Source organism: Ascaphus truei, chromosome 2 (assembly GCF_040206685.1).
Source record: "Ascaphus truei isolate aAscTru1 chromosome 2, aAscTru1.hap1, whole genome shotgun sequence".
NCBI lineage: Eukaryota > Metazoa > Chordata > Amphibia > Anura > Ascaphidae > Ascaphus > Ascaphus truei.
In genome coordinates this window covers 406,092,162-406,110,293 of record NC_134484.1, presented here as the reverse complement: position 1 = coordinate 406,110,293, position 18,132 = coordinate 406,092,162, and the positions used below count along the sequence as shown (strand labels likewise).

The 18,132-nt window shown below is 42.7% G+C and overlaps 1 protein-coding gene and 1 long non-coding RNA gene across 5 annotated transcripts in view; one reads left to right on the top strand and one right to left on the bottom strand.

The window, feature by feature from the left end:
* The window catches only part of CDK14 (cyclin dependent kinase 14), a 693,217-nt gene that overhangs the window by 193,846 nt on the left and 481,239 nt on the right, over positions 1 to 18,132 (top strand). The gene's annotated exons all lie outside the window — the stretch shown is intronic.
* On the bottom strand, positions 11,458 to 13,880 carry LOC142488759 (uncharacterized). The gene is made up of 2 exons (XR_012799640.1): positions 13,665 to 13,880; positions 11,458 to 11,736 (listed from the first exon to the last, which is right to left on the bottom strand). It is a non-coding gene; the product is annotated as an uncharacterized LOC142488759 (long non-coding RNA).

Genomic DNA, 18,132 nt, shown 5'->3' with positions numbered 1-18,132 from the left:
AAGAAATCATTACTTGTTTGTTCTGCTCTTTTTTGCACAATCAATTTTTGGTTCTCACAACGACAGTACCAAGAGTGATAGAAGCAGTGTTACATAATGACATAGTTACATAGTAGATGACGTTGAGAAAAAACATACTGTACAGAACGTCCATCAAGTTCAACCTATGCTAAATTTAAATGACATATACTTATCCTATATTTGTACTTGCAGTATATTGATCCAGAGAAAGGCAAACAAAAAACCCCAGTGAAATATCATCTAATGATATTTCATAAGGGGAAAAATAAATTCCTTCTTGACTCCAAATATTGCCAATCAGATTACTCCCTGAATCAACCTCCTCCCCATGTTTACTTATTTGGTATATCCCTGTATACCTTTCCTTTCTAAAAGGATGTCCAACCTTTTTTTGATGATATCTATTGTATCTGCCATCACAGTCTCCGCAGGGTAATGAATTCCACATTTTAACTGCCCTTACTATAAAGAACCCTTTCCTTTGTTGCTGGTGAAATCTCCTTTCCCCAAACCTTAAGGGATGATCCATGTCATTTGTACTGCCCTTCGAATGAATAGTTATTTTGAAAGCTCCTTAGCGGGATGCTAGTTACGCCACTAATTTTAATTATTATTACAATTGTTATCATACTCATCAGGGGTCTCCTGGAGCAGAACTGCCCTTGTCCTGCTTCTTTGAGACCTGTCCACAATTTGACTTAATTCTCTCATAAGGATAATGGGCCATATTTATCAAGCCAGTATTTCTCAAGGCGCCGTGTTACCCTCTGCCAAGGGTGCCAAGGCCTGTGGGAGAAACACTCTGCTGTTGCATCCCACAGTCTGGAGACTCTCTCTTCTCTCAGCCCAGCACGGAGAAGGCGGATCACAGTCTGTGATAGAGAAAAGTGATGAGTGTGGGAGGTATATTGAAAAGATTGAGTATGCTCTAAGACAAGGGGGTGGATGGGGTAAATGTGGAATATGTTGAAAATAAGGGTGAGTATGAAGTGTTTGTGTGTAAGACGAGTGTGGTGGGTTTGTGAGTGTGAGGAGTGTGAGTGTGGTACATGTGAGCAAGAAGGGTTGCGTGCGTTCTGATGAGCAGGGGGGCCTGAGATTAAAAAAAAGCTGTGTGTGCTGTGTACGCACATAGTAAGTGAAACTTCTTTGACTTTTGTCACAGAAATTGTATTTGTATTGGTGATGTTTTAATTAAAAATCAAAATACAATTTAATTGACAAAACGCAAATAAATTTGACTTATAATGCGCGTGCTCGGCACACATCCCCTGTATTAGCTATTTGCACTAAGTGTGAATTCCTTGTGTGTATGTGTGTCAGTCAGTGTGTGTCAGTGTGTGTGTGTGTGTGTGTGTCAGTCAGTGTGTGTGTGTGTGTCAGTCAGTGTGTGTGTGGGTGTATGTGTGTCAGTCAGTGTGTGTGTGTGTGTCAGTCAGTGTGTGTATGGGAGTCAGTCAGAGTGTGTGTGTGTGTGTGTGGGTCAGTCAGTGTGGGTCAGTCAGTGTGTGTGTGTGGGGGGGGAGGGTCAGTCAGTGTGTCAGTTAGTGTGTGTATGTGAGTCAGTGTGTGTGTGGGGGGAGGGGGTGTTGGGTGTGTGTGTGTGGGGTGTGTGTGTGTGTGTGTGTGGGGGGTGTGGGGATGTGGTATGTGGGGTGTGTGTGTGTGGGGGGGGGGGGGTGTGTGGGTGTGTGTGGGGGCGTGGGTGGGTCAGTCAGTGTGTGTGGGGGTGTGGGTGGGTCAGTCAGTGTGTGTGGGGGCGTGGGTGGGTCAGTCAGTGTGTGTGGGGGCATGGGTGGGTCAGTCAGTGTGTGTGGGGGCATGGGTGGGTCAGTCAGTGTGTGTGGGGGCGTGGGTGTGTCAGTCAGTGTGTGTGGGGGCGTGGGTGGGTCAGTCAGTGTGTGGGGGCGTGGGTGGGTCAGTCAGTGTGTGTGGGGGCGTGGGTGGGTCAGTCAGTGTGTGTGTGGGGGGAGGGGGTGTTGGGTGTGTGTGTGGGGTGTGTGTGTGTGGGGGGGGTGTGTGGGGATGTGGTATGTGGGGGGTGTGTGTGGGGGGTGTGTGGGGTGGGGGTGTGTGGGTGTGTGTGGGGGCGTGGGTGGGTCAGTCAGTGTGTGTGGGGGCATGGGTGGGTCAGTCAGTGTGTGTGGGGGCGTGGGTGGGTCAGTCAGTGTGTGGGGGCATGGGTGGGTCAGTCAGTGTGTGTGGGGGCATGGGTGGGTCAGTCAGTGTGTGTGGGGGCGTGGGTGGGTCAGTCAGTGTGTGTGGGGGCGTGGGTGGGTCAGTCAGTGTGTGGGGGCATGGGTGGGTCAGTCAGTGTGTGTGGGGGCGTGGGTGGGTCAGTCAGTGTGTGTGGGGGCGTGGGTGGGTCAGTCAGTGTGTGGGGGCGTGGGTGGGTCAGTCAGTGTGTGTGGGGGCATGGGTGGGTCAGTCAGTGTGTGTGGGGGCATGGGTCGGTCAGTCAGTGTGTGTGGGGGCGTGGGTGGGTCAGTCAGTGTGTGTGGGGGCGTGGGTGGGTCAGTCAGTGTGTGGGGGCGTGGGTGGGTCAGTCAGTGTGTGTGGGGGCATGGGTGGGTCAGTCAGTGTGTGTGGGGGCGTGGGTGGGTCAGTCAGTGTGTGTGGGGGCGTGGGTGGGTCAGTCAGTGTGTGTGGGGGCGTGGGTGGGTCAGTCAGTGTGTGTGGGGGCGTGGGTGGGTCAATCAGTGTGTATGGGGGGTGGGTGGGCCAGTCAGTGTGTATGGGGGTGTGTGGGTCAGTCAGTCAGTGTGTGTGGGGGCGTGGGTGGGCCAGTCAGTGTGTGTGGGGGTGTGGGTGGGTTAGTCAGTGTGTTTGGGGGCGTGGGTGGGTCAGTCAGTGTGTGTGGGGGTGTGGGTGGGTCAGTCAGTGTGTATGTGTCCAGCTGCAGCCAGTGGTGGTGTGTAACATGGCGCACCACCTCTCTTCCCCCCCCCGAGCCCCTGTGCCGCGCGGGTTGCGCCAGGGGGCCCGCGAATGCCCGCGTCAATGGAGGGTTGAATGGTGCCGCGGCCAATGGGCGTTAGGAGCGTGTGGGTGGAACGACGCCGCTGCCAGCCGCTTCTGCGCATGTGTGGCGTCCGTCAGCGGCGCCATCACAACTGCGCATGCGTGGCATGGCAGCAGTCGTGGAACAGTTAGGCGGGCCGTTAGGAGCGGCGGCGGCTATCGCCGCCGCATATGTCAGTAGCCGGGTGGAGGTGGGGGGTGTGTGTGGGGGTGCGGCGGCGATTAGGAGCGGCTCCGGCCGCCGCCACCGTATGTGACAGGGGACATGTGAGCGGAGTGGCGTCCATTACGTGATGTCACTTCCGTTTCACATTTCGCCCCCATCTATCCCGTTTTGTTCTACGAGGACTAGGTGCCACGAAAGAAGTTTCACTTCAAAAATCCGCCAGGGGTGGCCACTGTATTAAATAGTCTTCTACCATAAGAAGGGGTGAATTGGCTGTATGGTGTCTTCAAGCCCTGGAAAGTCCCCTATAGCAGACAACTGCTTAGTAAAAATAGTCCTTTGTCCATTTTGGGTTAGAATAAGGCACTGGAATGTAACATTCTTTTTAATTGATTGACGTGTGCAATGTTATCCTCCCGGGACATGTTTGGAACAATGGACGCTCATATAGGTGTAGCTAACATCATTTTTCTTTCTGGTGTGATATGTTAGTGTACAGTATATTGTAATATAATTTTCCAACATTTCCCTGAGCTTGATGGAGATCCACAAATCTAATTATATACATAATCATATATACGGCCTTCATTGGAAAATGGCTAACATGGCAGTAGCCAGCTAATGTCACAATAAGACATCCCAGTGCTAGCTGCCCTTATTGTTGGCTCGCGTTAGCAGCCATATTGTAATGAAGATGCCAGGTGTATATTGCAATACAATATATACCTGGTGTGAGGTAGGAGCAACGTGGTTCTCATAATAAACATTATGCACAGCCATTGCCCCTATCTGTCTCAATGGATACCCCGATTTTAGAGGAGTTATACACCTTATTGTGTCTCCTCTGGTCCAAAACTGTATGGTTTAATGTTATGATGCATGTATTTCTGCGGTTCCTTGATGTGCCAAGGAAGTCGGGCTTTGTTAATCAAGGAGCAGGAGGCATTGTGCTGAGGACCCGGTGAGAATGGGGATGGTGAGCGGTATACAGGTTGAGGAGGTGTTGACTCAAAGAGCGGAGCCTTTGTCCTGACCGGACACTGAGGCACCTATCTCTGCAGAGGGATATCTGTCCTCCAATGGGAACTGTTGTTTGATATGAGCCCTGTTGGCGCTGTTACCATTGGCTGGTTTGAAATCCCCACTTTACTTAAGTCCACTCCTGTGGGCTGTCTTGGTCTTCCCATCACTGGCCCTGGCACGGGTTGGTCCATCGCAGGCGAGCAATCGCTCTGTGATTGGCCAGCACGTAGCATCCATGCTGTGGTTGGTTGTTGCCCCGTTTACAATGCTTTTCTATGGAGACTGGGAAACTATGTTAAGGGTAGCTGATCTGAGCTTCACAGTTCTCTCTAAAATTAGTTAGCGTGTAAAGCTAACTACTGTAAGTGGTGTACTTCGAGGTTTTGCCGGAGACACCCAAGAACAAGATTGGTGTTGATCTGAGCAGGATAATTGAACTTGTACTTCTTCAAATAGCATCCCTGAGGTTTTGAGAGACCAGAACCCCTGGCATGTCTAAGTACTCCTGGGTAAGCCAACCAAAGTTGCACCTAGCTAGCTAGGATCCCCCCTCTGTAACCCCTGTTTTGGGGAGTGTAAGCTCTTTTCTGTTACTGTATTGTGCCTGTTGGCTGCGGACGCAATAAATACACTTTATTGAATGCCTTTGTCCTGCCTGGTGCCTTGATCCCAGTGAATTGTCCTGGTCTCCCGTGACACCTGATATCTGTCTTTAAAAATAAATAAATGTGTTAATCCCTTAGAAGCCATAGTGGCCATGACTGCATGCATTATGCATGCCTTCATGGCCACTAAGATAACAAAGGGTTTAATACAATACTCTACTACCTTACTACCCATTGAATAGCAAAGCAATTCTACCCCCCTAAAGTCACACGTTAACTTGAATGGCCTACTGTGGATATGCATTGAGGTTTTCCATACCGCTTTTGCATATAATTATCACTAACTGTCATTAAAGATAACTTTATAGCTGTCATAGCAATATATTGACACCAAGTTTCAATGCTTGAGATTGGAGAATCCCCGTTTGCACTTAGCATGGTGCTAACTGAAGTTGGTGCCTAATTAAGGAGTAATCAGAGTTGTGTTGCCCTAATTACTGGAACAGAAAAAGGTTACAAAATAAGTCTTAAAATAATAGCAAATTTGATCTCCTTCATTTACAGTCTCACAAACCCCAAAACTTTGCTTGAAATGATAATTAGGGACTAAATGGGAAGGACAACGTTTGGTGTATGGTTCGAAATAAAAGCCTTTTAAACTTCTATTTGCACCTGTATCATAGAGATGCAAGATAAGCTTCTTTATAGGTGGTAGCAGGCCTCATTGTTCCCTTTTGGTGAGAGCCATTAAATACTATGGAAACTCTGGAATATTCTATTTAAGTGTATGACTCTCACTTCTCTGTCATATTATATTGTAAAATCAGTATCTACTACAGTAATGCTGGAGAAGTTGTGGCAGAACTGCTATTTCATATCTGGTGGAAATTTCCTAAAATCTGTATTTTTTGGACAGTGGTTCTTTTGACAAGTTCAAAGTGGGATTTCTGTTGCAAGAGATCCGGGTCAGGTACTGCTAAGTCTGGAGAGTAATGATATCTGTGTTCACAAGGATCCCCTAATTCAGGGGAGCGCAATCTTTTTTCCCTGCGTCCCCCTGCCATCTGTACCCCTATCCTCGTGCACCCCCCTGCTTACCTTGCTTCAGATGTCCTGGCGTCATGATGTCACGTTGCCATGGCGACGCATGACCAGGTGCGTCTGAAACAAGGTAAGTAGAAGTTTACAGAGGCCCTGCAGTTCCCCCGGCATTAATTTAAATGTATTTGGGAAGCGTGCGGGGGCCTCTGTAAACCCTGCTCCCCCCGCCCGCAGCAAATCTCAGGGGGCGCAGCCCCCACTTTGCGCACCTCTGCCCTAATTAACCATCTCTTGATGGCATTGAAGGGCTGAATTCTGCTTTTGTGGAAACTGGAAGTCACTCCTAAGCTTACATATTGTTTTAATAGAATCTGACACATTCCAAGTATGGAAATAATCATACACAGGCTTCATGACCACAATAAAGCATTTATTAAGATGGTTTATGTTTCTTGAATACTGTATATTGATAAACACTGACTCTCAGCCACTATCTCTGAGAAATATTTAATTTATACAAGGGGTATTGTGCATATAATTTCTTGTCAGGTTCCACATAGCCATTTAAGCCCCATCCCATTTTTTATTAATTTTTTTATACAATATTGTATTTTTGATATATTAGGTATAGCTAACCAAATATCTGCACTGTTATTTTAACTTTATTTGCATTCAAATGTTTATATGCTTATCCTTAATTAGATTGTAAGCTCTTCGGAGCAGGGACTCCTTTTCCTAAATGTTATTTTTATGTCTGAAGCACGTCTCCCCTTTGTGTTATTTATATTATTTGTTATTTATATGATTGTCATGTATATTACTGCTGTAAAGCGCTATGTACATTAATGGCGCTATATAAATAAAGACATACATACATTATATATTCATATGTACAGTACGATATACAGATAGTAGCAAGACTTACTGTCTCCTGAGCCGCGGATGAAAAAGCAAAAAGCTGCTGCTCCGGAGATAGTGTCTGCTGCAGATGCATTGTGGGGGATCCTTGCTTCTGAATCAGAAACCCCTCAGCAATAACCCTCTGTCACCGGGGCAGCAATGGTCATGCAGCTTGCTCCGGTGCTGCAGACAGCAAGTCATGCTACATTTGCATTAACAAATGTCACATAAGAAAATCAATAAAATGCAAGTAAAAAAATAATAATAGCAAATTGGCAAAGAAGATACAGTAACAGCCACTCTATAACTGAGGCATCTAACTTCAGTTTGCTCCTGTATGCAGAGGTATCTGTTATAATCAATGGCTTATAGTCATCAAAGCCCAACCATAAAATATAATCCATAACAAATAATGCAAGGCCCGTTGGCCTACAAAAACCCCATAAAAAAACATTAAAAGTAATCCAGAACCCGATGACCTATTTGTAATCCAAGGCCATCTGTAACGTGGGATCTTCAATTTGGCCCAAATCCCTGGATTCTCTGTTGAATAAAGAATCTGCATCTGTATGTATTTCTTCTTTTCTTCTTCCAAGACATCTTTTTTCCCTCTGTATTCTTCACCACCAAATGTGGCCCTGTCTTCCAGTCTTCTACGAGTGCCCAGGCCTTTTAATGAGGCCACATCCTACATCAACGAATCAGATTGGTTGATGTACCAGGTGATTCCATCACAGATTTTACGAAGACATCACAATTTTGCCAACCAAGGGGGAGCTTGGTAATTTCTTGTATAGGGCTCTATAATAATTCATATTACAGAAGCCTATGGTAGAAATATTAGGCATGTGATGGTAATTAATGCATTATTAACTGTTGCATTAATTAATGACTAGTGCTAAAACCTCGCACCGGTCAATTATTACCTAAATATTGATGATTGGGTCATAAAATTGCAATAATAAGAGCCACACCTTTTTTTTTTTTCTTTTTTATCGGATGCGATATTAGCTTAGTTTTAATGGACTGATAACTCCAGGCCAATGTATCAACTGAACTGCTGCAACAGTTAAGTCTTCGGATGTGATTCATGAAGCCAAAATGCAAAAACCCTGCATCGCATCTTGTTGAATCCTGGTCTTAGAAGGCCGAGTGGTAACACAGACAAAGAGTGTACTGTATACAGATTATGGCGATACAATATTAAACAGAAAACAATAATAAACTTTTAAAGTACTATATATATTGACGATGTCCCCATTTCATGCAGCACACTTTGATAGCCACCCCCCTTACTTGAGAAAAAGATTATTAATAAGTGATAGTAGGTGAAAAAACATACATGAAGTGTCTATTAAAGTCCCCAAGCCTGCAAATGTAGCAAAGACAAGAAACCCAATTGAATTGCTCTATACAGTATGATAAATCACATTTTCTTTTTCTCTATTTACTCCTTTAATACACCAGATTTAAACCCAGGAGACTTAGATCATAGCTCTGTGGGATAATGTAGCAGGTGCGGTGAAAGGATATTTGACGCCCTAGGTGAACCTTGAGCTGTGCATCCCCCATCTCCACACCCCACACTTCACTCACCACTGGCCACCGAAATAGAGAGGGTGATAAGGATGCAGAGAGCAATACATGTGTTGGGGACACTATCTGTCAACTTACTTTTGCATACAAAGTTCAATACATCTTGTGCTGATGATGCACACTTTGGAACTTGTCTTGCAGTGGCTTACAATTTGCTGCACAAATCTAAGAGTCCCCATGTTGTAAATCTTGCTCTAGCTTCAAGCAATGTTCCATAATTTGCTTTGATGTTATATTCTGCAAACTGTGAACATTATAGAGGAAGCCAAACACAGAACTAATTTGATGCATCTGTGTGAATCTTCAACCAATTGTACTGCTGTAGCAAGGACAGCAAAATAAAAGTTCACTTTGAATTTTTCCCTGGAGCTCTGAATAGGCTCATCGTCTGCTTCATATGTGAACTGCTTCTTCTTTCTCCTAATATGGACCGGATCTGATTCCAGGTGTGCAGGTTTCTCCAACTCTTCAAGTTCACATCTATCTACCAATGTTTTCTCAAACCCTTTGTTACTCCTGCAGTCTACAAGAAACTTCTCGGTTTCTCTCATTTGCTTAATGGAATAATGTACAGTATGTCAAATTCTTTCATCTGAAGATTTTTGCTAGTCATAATGATCTCATAGAAGATGTCATACCACACAACAAGAGAAACCACAACCTTGAAACTAGAAATACTTTTTGCAAGAGCTTGTGCATCTACGGTATTCGTGAGGTATTGCCAGATGGGCCTGTTAATGGAGTGTCATTAGAGATTTCAATTAGTGCATCATGGATATCACATAGCTGATAGCAAAGAGGTCTAAAGGCATGAATTGTACTTTCCCTTCTTGTTTCACTCAATGGTTTCCGTGTAAGATTAGGCACATGGCGCATTAGAACGTCCCAACAACGCGTTGAAGCAGAGAAATACACATAAACACGTTGTACTAGGTCAAAGAAAGTCGTTGCCTCCAAGCACCACTTGGCAGCATCATTAACAACCAAATTGAAAGAATGTGAACTGCAAGGAACAAACAAGGCTCGTGGATTAACATCCAAAATTCTTTGTTCTTTCCCCTTCATATTGCTTCCATTATCATAGCCTTGCGTTTGTTTTCAATGGGCAATGACATCTCTTCTGACTAGTGAAGGATAGTCGACAGAGAAGCCCAATGCTTCATCACACATGACAGAAATACACAGTAAAATACTTATATATTCTCTTGAAAAAGGGTCATTTAGTTTAACCCTTTGGCCAAAGCGTTGTAAGCTTGCGAGCCACGTCAAGGCAGACACCTGTTCGCAAGTCCTAACACTACCAGATAAAATACTAATATACCTATATTAGGATTAAAATTCTCATTTACCTCTATTAGGAGGGAGAAAGACCACATTGTATCTATATCCAGTAGAATGAAAGGACCTACTAACTTGGGAAGTGGGGAGGGGCGGGCTTAAAACCTGGGAAGGAGGAGCCACCAACCCCCAACAGCTGAAACAGCTGAGAATGGGTTAATAGAACACAGAACCCCAGCAAGCTCTTTTTGGGAACCCCTGAGCCCCCACAAAATATTTGTATGTATTTAAGTGTCAAAATGGAGTGCTATTGAGCGTGGCATATGTATACAACAGACGACAGAGAAGCCCAATTCTACATCCAACATGAAAAAATACACAGTAAAATTCTTGTTGGGGGTTGGTGGCTCCTCCTTCCCAGGTTTTAAGCCCACCCCGCCCCACTTCCCAAGTTAGTAGGTCCTTTCGTTCTGCTGGATATAGATCCAATGTGGTCGTTCTCCCTCGTAATAGAGGTAAATGAGAATTTTAATCCAAATAGAGGTATATTAGTATTTTATCTGGTAGTGTTAGGACTTGCGAACAGGGTGTCTGCCTTGTCGTGGCTCGCAAGCTTACAACGCTTTGGCTAAAGGGTTAAACTAAATGACCCTTTTTCAAGAGAATATATAAGTATTTTACTGTGTATTTCTGTCATGTTGGATGTAGCATTGGGCTTCTCTGTCGTCTGTTGTATACATATGCCACGCTCAATAGCTCTCCATTTTGACACTTAAATACATATATACATTTTGTGGGGGCTCAGGGGTTCCCAAAAAGAGCTTGCTGGGGTTTTGTGTTCTAGTGAAGCATAGTGCCTGTCATACCAGCACCAGTTGTTTCCTTTAGTGGAACATATCCCAAGAAATGTTCCTTTATGCATACAGGCTCACAATTATCAATGTCTGAAGCCATGTACACAAACATAGGATTATGGTCATTTTTTAATGTGGCCTACATCTGGTGTACAATCTAGAATTATTGAAAAGTACTTGGCAGCATGAGCAGATTTTATGATTTATTCTCTAATGGTGTTGGATAAAACCAGAATCAGTTTATTCTGTATATCTTTCGCAAGGTAGTGTAGATGTGTCTCATTGTCTCTTATCTTATGAATATGCTCATCCATAAGTGGGTCAAACAAAGCTAGATATTCTACAAATTTAAGGAAGTGCCGATTACCAAAAGTTTTTCGTGTGTTCCCCGAAAGGCCAGATTTTGCATACCAAAAACTATATCACTTAAAAATCAGTTATTCTAAGATTTGCTAAGCAAAAAACTGCCACTCGTAGCTCAATGAACAGCACAAAAAAATACCAGAACTGACAGAAGTCCTGTAGTATGGTAGTATGGTGTATAGTTGTATATTCTGTGTGCTATCAGTAGCGCTGAAGATGCATGTATGTATAATGCTGGGGATGTGCCCGGCGGTTAATATTGGAGATAAAGACTCACAGAGTGTTAAACAGAATGAGCCTGGAGGCTCTTTGAGAACAACTGGTAGGGGTATGCACGGCAGAGGAGAAATGAATTACCTCTGAAGCCCAGTTCCATATAGAAGTTCCTCCTCAGTCTCTCTGAAGTCACGGTGAGGAGTGTGGCGGCTCCATGTGAAACACTGTTTCCGTATAACCTGGCAATGTGAATCTTGTATGACAAAGCCTGCAAAGCTGCTTCGCGTCCTCCAATCGGAAGGCAGGATACAGTGAAATAGCGAAGGATTGTGGGACAGCGGACCCAGGAAAAAGTATTTAACAACTCACCGGGTAAGTACAAAAATAAAACAAGTTTATTAAACTACATGGTTAAAAACAAAGAACGTACTGGGGACAAAAAAGGGGATTCTCCTCAGAGCGCTTTCTCAAGGAGTATTCTAAGATTTGTGGCCAATACCTTTCTTCTTGTTTTAATGATGCACACATTTCTTCATCAATTGTTTTTCAATCACAGTTGAAGTTCTTTCCATTTTTTGAAAATTCTCCAAATGTTCACGGCTTCTCTCGTGCTTTGCTGGAATTGCAGACTTGTTTTTCCAATCTTTTGAACCTTTATCAGAAAGAGATGAAACACCAGTCGTGGTTACTGACAAATACTGTAGCTTGCAACAAAAGCAAAACACAGAGTCCTTTGATATGGAATACTGTAGCCACTGACAATGCATTTTTCCCATTGGCAAGTCTCCTTTTTGAAATTACTTGTTGAGAATTTTCTTTGATTACCATCTTTAGGGAAATGAAACTGCTGAACTTTTTCTGGACCATGTTCCACCAAGATTTTTCGCAGACGATCATGACATTTGGTCAGCAAATATGGTCTAAGTTGCAGGGTCACAATAGTTCAATTTTTGGCCATTTTCACTGTCCCGTCCAGTCAAATCTTGATCCCGGGGAACTTTACTTGGTTCATCCTCTACATTCAGATTATGTTCCTCAAACTCTACTTCAACTTGTGAGACTGTAGGCAAAACTGTTGTCTCGGCTTCAATCTCAGGTTGATCTTTTGAACTTCATACCTTCAACTTGGTGTTGTGAACAAAGATACTTCAGAAAGGAATTCTTCAATTCTGTTTCCCTTTCTGCCTACCATTTATGATAATGTGCTCCCTAAAATCTTTTTCTATCTGCCATGATTCCACATCAACTAAAAAATTGAAACTTTAAATACTTGTATGTATACAGTAAGTGATGTATATATCGCGCCTTTACATGTAATCAAGTCCCACAATGTGACGACTCACCAGCACCCTCCCCCTCCCCGCCCAATTTATAGAGCCAACAACCAAGGCAAACCCATTTTTCATGTTTTACTTTTTTTTGTGAATCTTTCGTATGTCGATGGGAGTGTGCATCACTCCTGCCTAACCACTGCTTACCCGACGTTTGCTGCTTAGATATGTAGATTGGTGTTTTTAGAAGGTTCAAGACAAAGAAAATATCAAGAGGGTTGTGTATGAAGGTGTGACAGGGCCTTAACCCCTGTCTAAATAGGGCTCCAAACAGGAAGCCTGTATCTGGCTGATGAGTCCAGCAGCTAAAGACAATTAGCCAGTTTCCACCTGGCTCATCATCAGGTAGAAAAGTCTCCTACTTTAACTGCAGGAGAGTTTTTGACCACAGTGGGTCTGTGCTGCTAGCAAGATCCTCAGGAAACCAAACCTCTATTCCAGGGCACAGTGGACTCTAGATCCGCTTGAGGGTGGCCCCCCCAACAGAAACAAACCCATACCCAGGCACTGACATAAAGGGCCCCCTGCTTACAGGTACCTCTTTGGACTTTGGGATCATAGGATGGAAAGAGACCTCTCCTCCCAGTCCTGCAGAGAGGAACTGGGTAGTGAGTTACCCCTTACAAAGGGATAGGATGTTTGCTTATTTGGTTGCTTTCTTAAAGATGTATGGTTTGAAGCTATGGGCTGAATAAAAGCCATGGTTTATTTTCCCCAAATATGTTTCCCTGGTTGTACCTGTGCACATGTCTCTTACAGAAGGTTTCTTAGGCTGAGGCTATGCTAGGCGCACGTGAGGCAGAGGCGATTTGTGACCTAGGGGGAGATGCGACGGGGAGGGGTGGCTGAGGCATTGCGGAGGCGTGGCCGTGACGTCACGGAGCTGGTTGGTTCTCATTGGCTGAACCGCACACGTGACCCGGCCGTCGCGAGACAAAATCAAATAATTTGTCTGCTCGGAAGTCACACATCGTCGCGCGTGTGGTCGCGAGCCCTATGGCTTGCCTCATAGAGGCACGACTTTTTTGTTCGCGCCACGTACGCTGTGACGTTAAGTATGGACGCGGCCTTAGCAGCAAAACGTAGGCATACATTGCACTACTGTGGATTTATTAAAGAAAAAATCCCATCCTAAGAAATAGTTTTCTTTTATTTACCACATTTTGTTATTTTTTTTGTACCACATTAGCAGCCAGGAGACTTTGATACATCGGCCCCTAAAATTGTAAAAATATATCTGCATATTTACCTCATTTACTTCAGTAAATCTTCCCTTTATACTTCTACGGCTTCATAATTTGCCTTCTGAACAAAACTGCAGTGATTCATGTAGTGTTTCTCGTTGGATAACATTAAAAAAAATGACCACAATTAAAAATGCATATCAACATTTTTTTAAACATTATACACACCCGTACTAAAACAAATCTCAACTCAAATGAACAACTATAATGAATAATTAGGTATTCAGTGTTAGGTGTCTGAGATACACATATCAATTATGTATCTGCATTGTGAGAGAATGGAGGCAACTTTGTACCAACCCTGACATTTATTTCGGAACTTGGAAACTCACATATAACACCTACGGTTTGAACAATTTTAAGTTTTATTGAATATGAACATGAAAAAAATTGGGGCAAAGAAATAATTATTGGCGGGGGAAAAAAAAAAAAACACACACCACACACAATCCCCAATAAATAAAGTTGGGCTCTACTTACAAGTCGTCATACATCTAGTTCCATGTATTTTAGGAACAGTGGAGAGAGAGAGAGAGACTACAGGCATACCCCGCATTAACGTACGCAATGGGACCGGAGCATGTATGTACAGTGAAAATGTACTTAAAGTGAAACACTCCCTTTTTTCCACTTATCAATGCATGTACTGTACTGCAATCATCATATACGTACATAACTGATGTAAATAATGCATTTGTAACAGGCTCTATAGTCTCCCCGCTTGTGCACAGCTTCGGTGCAGGTAGGGAGTTCAACTTTGCTGTTCAGGAAGTGCTGACAGGCGCATGCGTGAGCTGCCGTTTGACTATTGGGCGATATGTACTTACTCGCGAGTGTACTTAAAGTGAGTGTCCTTAAAGCGGGGTATGCCTGTACAATGTTTCAGGTCCACACAGTGATCACCCGATGAAAGCTCCTGTGTGGACCTGCAAAGTTGTACTCTCCACTGTTCCTAAAATACAGTAAGATAAACCAGATGTAAAACAGTTTGTAAGTAGAGCTCTATTTTATTTATTGGGGGATTTACCAGTTTTTTGTACATTTTTTTTATTCAATAAAATGCATAACTACTTTAAAAACAATCTTGTTTTTTTGCTGTAAACAACGTGTATGAGAAACTCAGCACCTCAGAAATAAGAAACATTTTTTTCTAAAACACTTGAACATCCATAAAATGATACCAGACTATCCCTGTGGTCTAATAATTCACAATAAAAGAGTATCATAACAACACCTGCCACATTTTTCAAGGTAGTCCCGAGAGACAATAAAAGGAGCATTAATAGAAGATTAAATCCAGGTTCACCTGACACTTCTTACAAAAACTGTGTGTATTATGTCTTGCACATTTTTATTGCCATGAAACAGCTTGAGAACGTCATTCTTTATCACCACATGTATTTTAAACATTATTTTGTGCGTGCATTAACATCAATAGAACATTATCCATCAACAGGGCAGAATATGAAACATGACTACAGTATGGAGCTGTCTTTAGACAACATTTTGCCACTGCCAGCCTGTTGTGCACAATACCCATAGAGGGCTTCATTCACAAATATGTGGTGGTATCAGTTTCATGTGGTACTGTAATGCCATAAGGTCAATTAAGTAAAGCAGCAGTCCAGTTTTTTTAAGCTTACCTGAACCAGTGGGTTTTCCAGTGCTGACATGCGGGGACCCCCGAGTTGCATAGATACATAGTAGATCAGGTTGAAAAAAGGCATACTGTCGGTCCATCACGTTTAACCTGCTAAATTTAGACAACAGATACTTATCCTATATTTGCATTTACAGTATTTTTTGATCAAGAGGAAGGCAAACAAACAAAAAAAACCCAGTTAAACATTATCCAAAAATAAATTCCCTCCCGACTCCAAATAACAGCAATCAGATTTCTCCCTGGATCAACATTCTTCACATGTTTACTTATTTGGTATATCCCTGTATACCTTTCTTTTCTAAAAAAATATGTCCAATCTTTGTATGAATATATTTATTTTATCTTGAAAGCAGAGAGAAGGATATTCAGCGCTCGTGCTGCAGATGTATTGGTTGGAAAAATCCCTGTGCTGCACGTGCATGGAGCGTCTCCCCAGAAGCTCCCACTTCAGAGGTGATCCCCCCTAAAAGGGGGGAGGACACCCTGAGAAACAGAGAAGAAAAGATGCACAAATGCGCACAAGGGATAGAATTAGTATTATTTTTATTAAAACAAACACATAGACAGCTGAGAGGATCCAACCCCTCCTCAGCTCAAAGGGTTAACTGCCCAGATATATAAACCATACATATGGTCTCTTAACATAGAATACCCTAAAACAGTAAAACACACATAACAAAAGAAAAAAAAAAAAACACAATCAATGTTAAAAATAAACAAAGAGAGTACTAACAGCCCAAGGGAATTTAAATAAAAACCGCCATAGAGAGCTATAATACCGCTGACAGGGGGAAACGAACACACACACTAAGGCAAAGGTGGGGGTCCACTGATGGCCGTACAGGATCCGGATCACGGCACCAGGGAAGATGAAAAAAACAACCACTAGAGCCTCAGGCAGGCTCCGTCTCAGCCTCTCAGCAAACACGCGCAGGATGACCTGTCGTGACTTCTACGCGTTTCGCACCACGTGCTTCGTCAGGAGGTGACGTACAGCGTCATCCGCGCATATTTATAGGAAGAAGGGAATCAGTAGGGACGGCCCCCTTCAGACGCCAGACCTAATGCCCTTAGAATGCCAGCAATATACTTAAAGTGATGCTACCTCTTTCCCCCACCTTTGCCTTAGTGTGAGTGTTGGTTTCCCCCTGTCAGCGGTATTATAGCTCTCTATGGCGGTTTTTATTTAAATTCCCTTGGGCTGTTAGTACTCTCTTTGTTTATTTTTAACATTGATTGTGTTTTTTTTTTTTTTTTTTTTGTTATGTGTGTTTTACTGTTTTAGGGTATTCTATGTTTAGAGACCATATGTATGGTTTATATATCTGGGCAGTTAACCCTTTGAGCTGAGGAGGGGTTGGATCCTCTCAGCTGTCTATGTGTTTGTTTTAATAAAAATAATACTAATTCTATCCCTTGTGCGTATTTGTGCATCTTTTCTTCTATATTTATTTTATCTGTCATCACAGTGTCCATGGGTAATGAATGCCATATTTTAACTGCCCTGACTGTAAATAATCCTTTCCTTTGTTGCTGGTTAAATCTCGTTCCCTCCAACCTTAAAGCAGCAGTTCAAGCAATATCCTACATGTGGTTTTTTTTTTTTTTAATAAATCAGTTCTTTACTATGAGAAAATACTTTTACCTTTAAATTGAAAAAAAAAATGTATTAAAGACATTTTTAATGTTTCCAATGTAGGAAGCATGTCCAAATTGACAGCCGACTTCCCCTTCTGATAGGCTCTGGCTCTTGAGCCCCGCCCTCTCTCTAGCAGTGCACCAATTGTATCTAGTAACTGCCCAGTCAATCGTATTCCAGGACTAGATTGCCCAAAATGCTGTGCAATAATTGAATTAGATAGCCCCGAGCAAGCGATTGATTACAGGAGAACAGATTGATGTTCATCTTAGCTAATCACTTGTCAGTGTGCAGATTGTATTGATGCACATATTGAATGGGGGAAAAAAATCTATTTTTTTTTTAAAAACAGCAGCGTGAACTGCAGCTTTAAGGGATGGCCCTGTATCGTGTTTATTGCTCTAGTGCCCTTGGGATGAATATTTATTTTGAAAGTTATTTGTATTGTCCCCGAATATATTTCTATATAGTTATCATACCCCTTCTAAAATGCCTCTTTTCTAATTTAACTAAATCTAAATTAGCTAGCCTCTCATAAATCAGATTTTCCATTCCCTTTATTAATATGGGGACTCTTCTATGCACTTTTTCTAGTTCCATCATTTTTTTATGGAGCGGTACCAAAACTGTACTCCATTTTCAAGGTGTGGTCTTACTAATGCTTTATAAAGTTGCATAATTATGTTTTCTTCCCTTCCATCCATTCCCCGTTTAATGCAAGTTAAGATCTTATTTGCCTTGCATGACATTGGGTACTATTGCCAGACCTGCTGTCTACAAGCGTTCCAAGATCCTTCTCCATTAAGGATTCACCTAATTTTTCCCCATTTCATTTGTAAGTCACCTGTTTATTCTTGTTTCCCAAATGCATAACCTTACATGTATCTGTTTTAAACCTCATCTGCAATTTACCTGCCGAAGTTTGTAGTCTAACCAAGTATTTTGTGAGATAAGTTATACAGTATCCTGCTCTGGTTTTACTACCTTATTCAATTTAGTGTCATCAGCAAAGATGGAGACTTTGCACTCTATGCCAACCTCAATGTCATTAATTACATTAGAATACATTAAAAATGTAATTCAGAGTTGTTTTACATAAAATGCTACAAGTATTTTCTCATAGTTCAGATTTATTAAAAAATACACATGTAGGATATTGCTAGATCTGCAG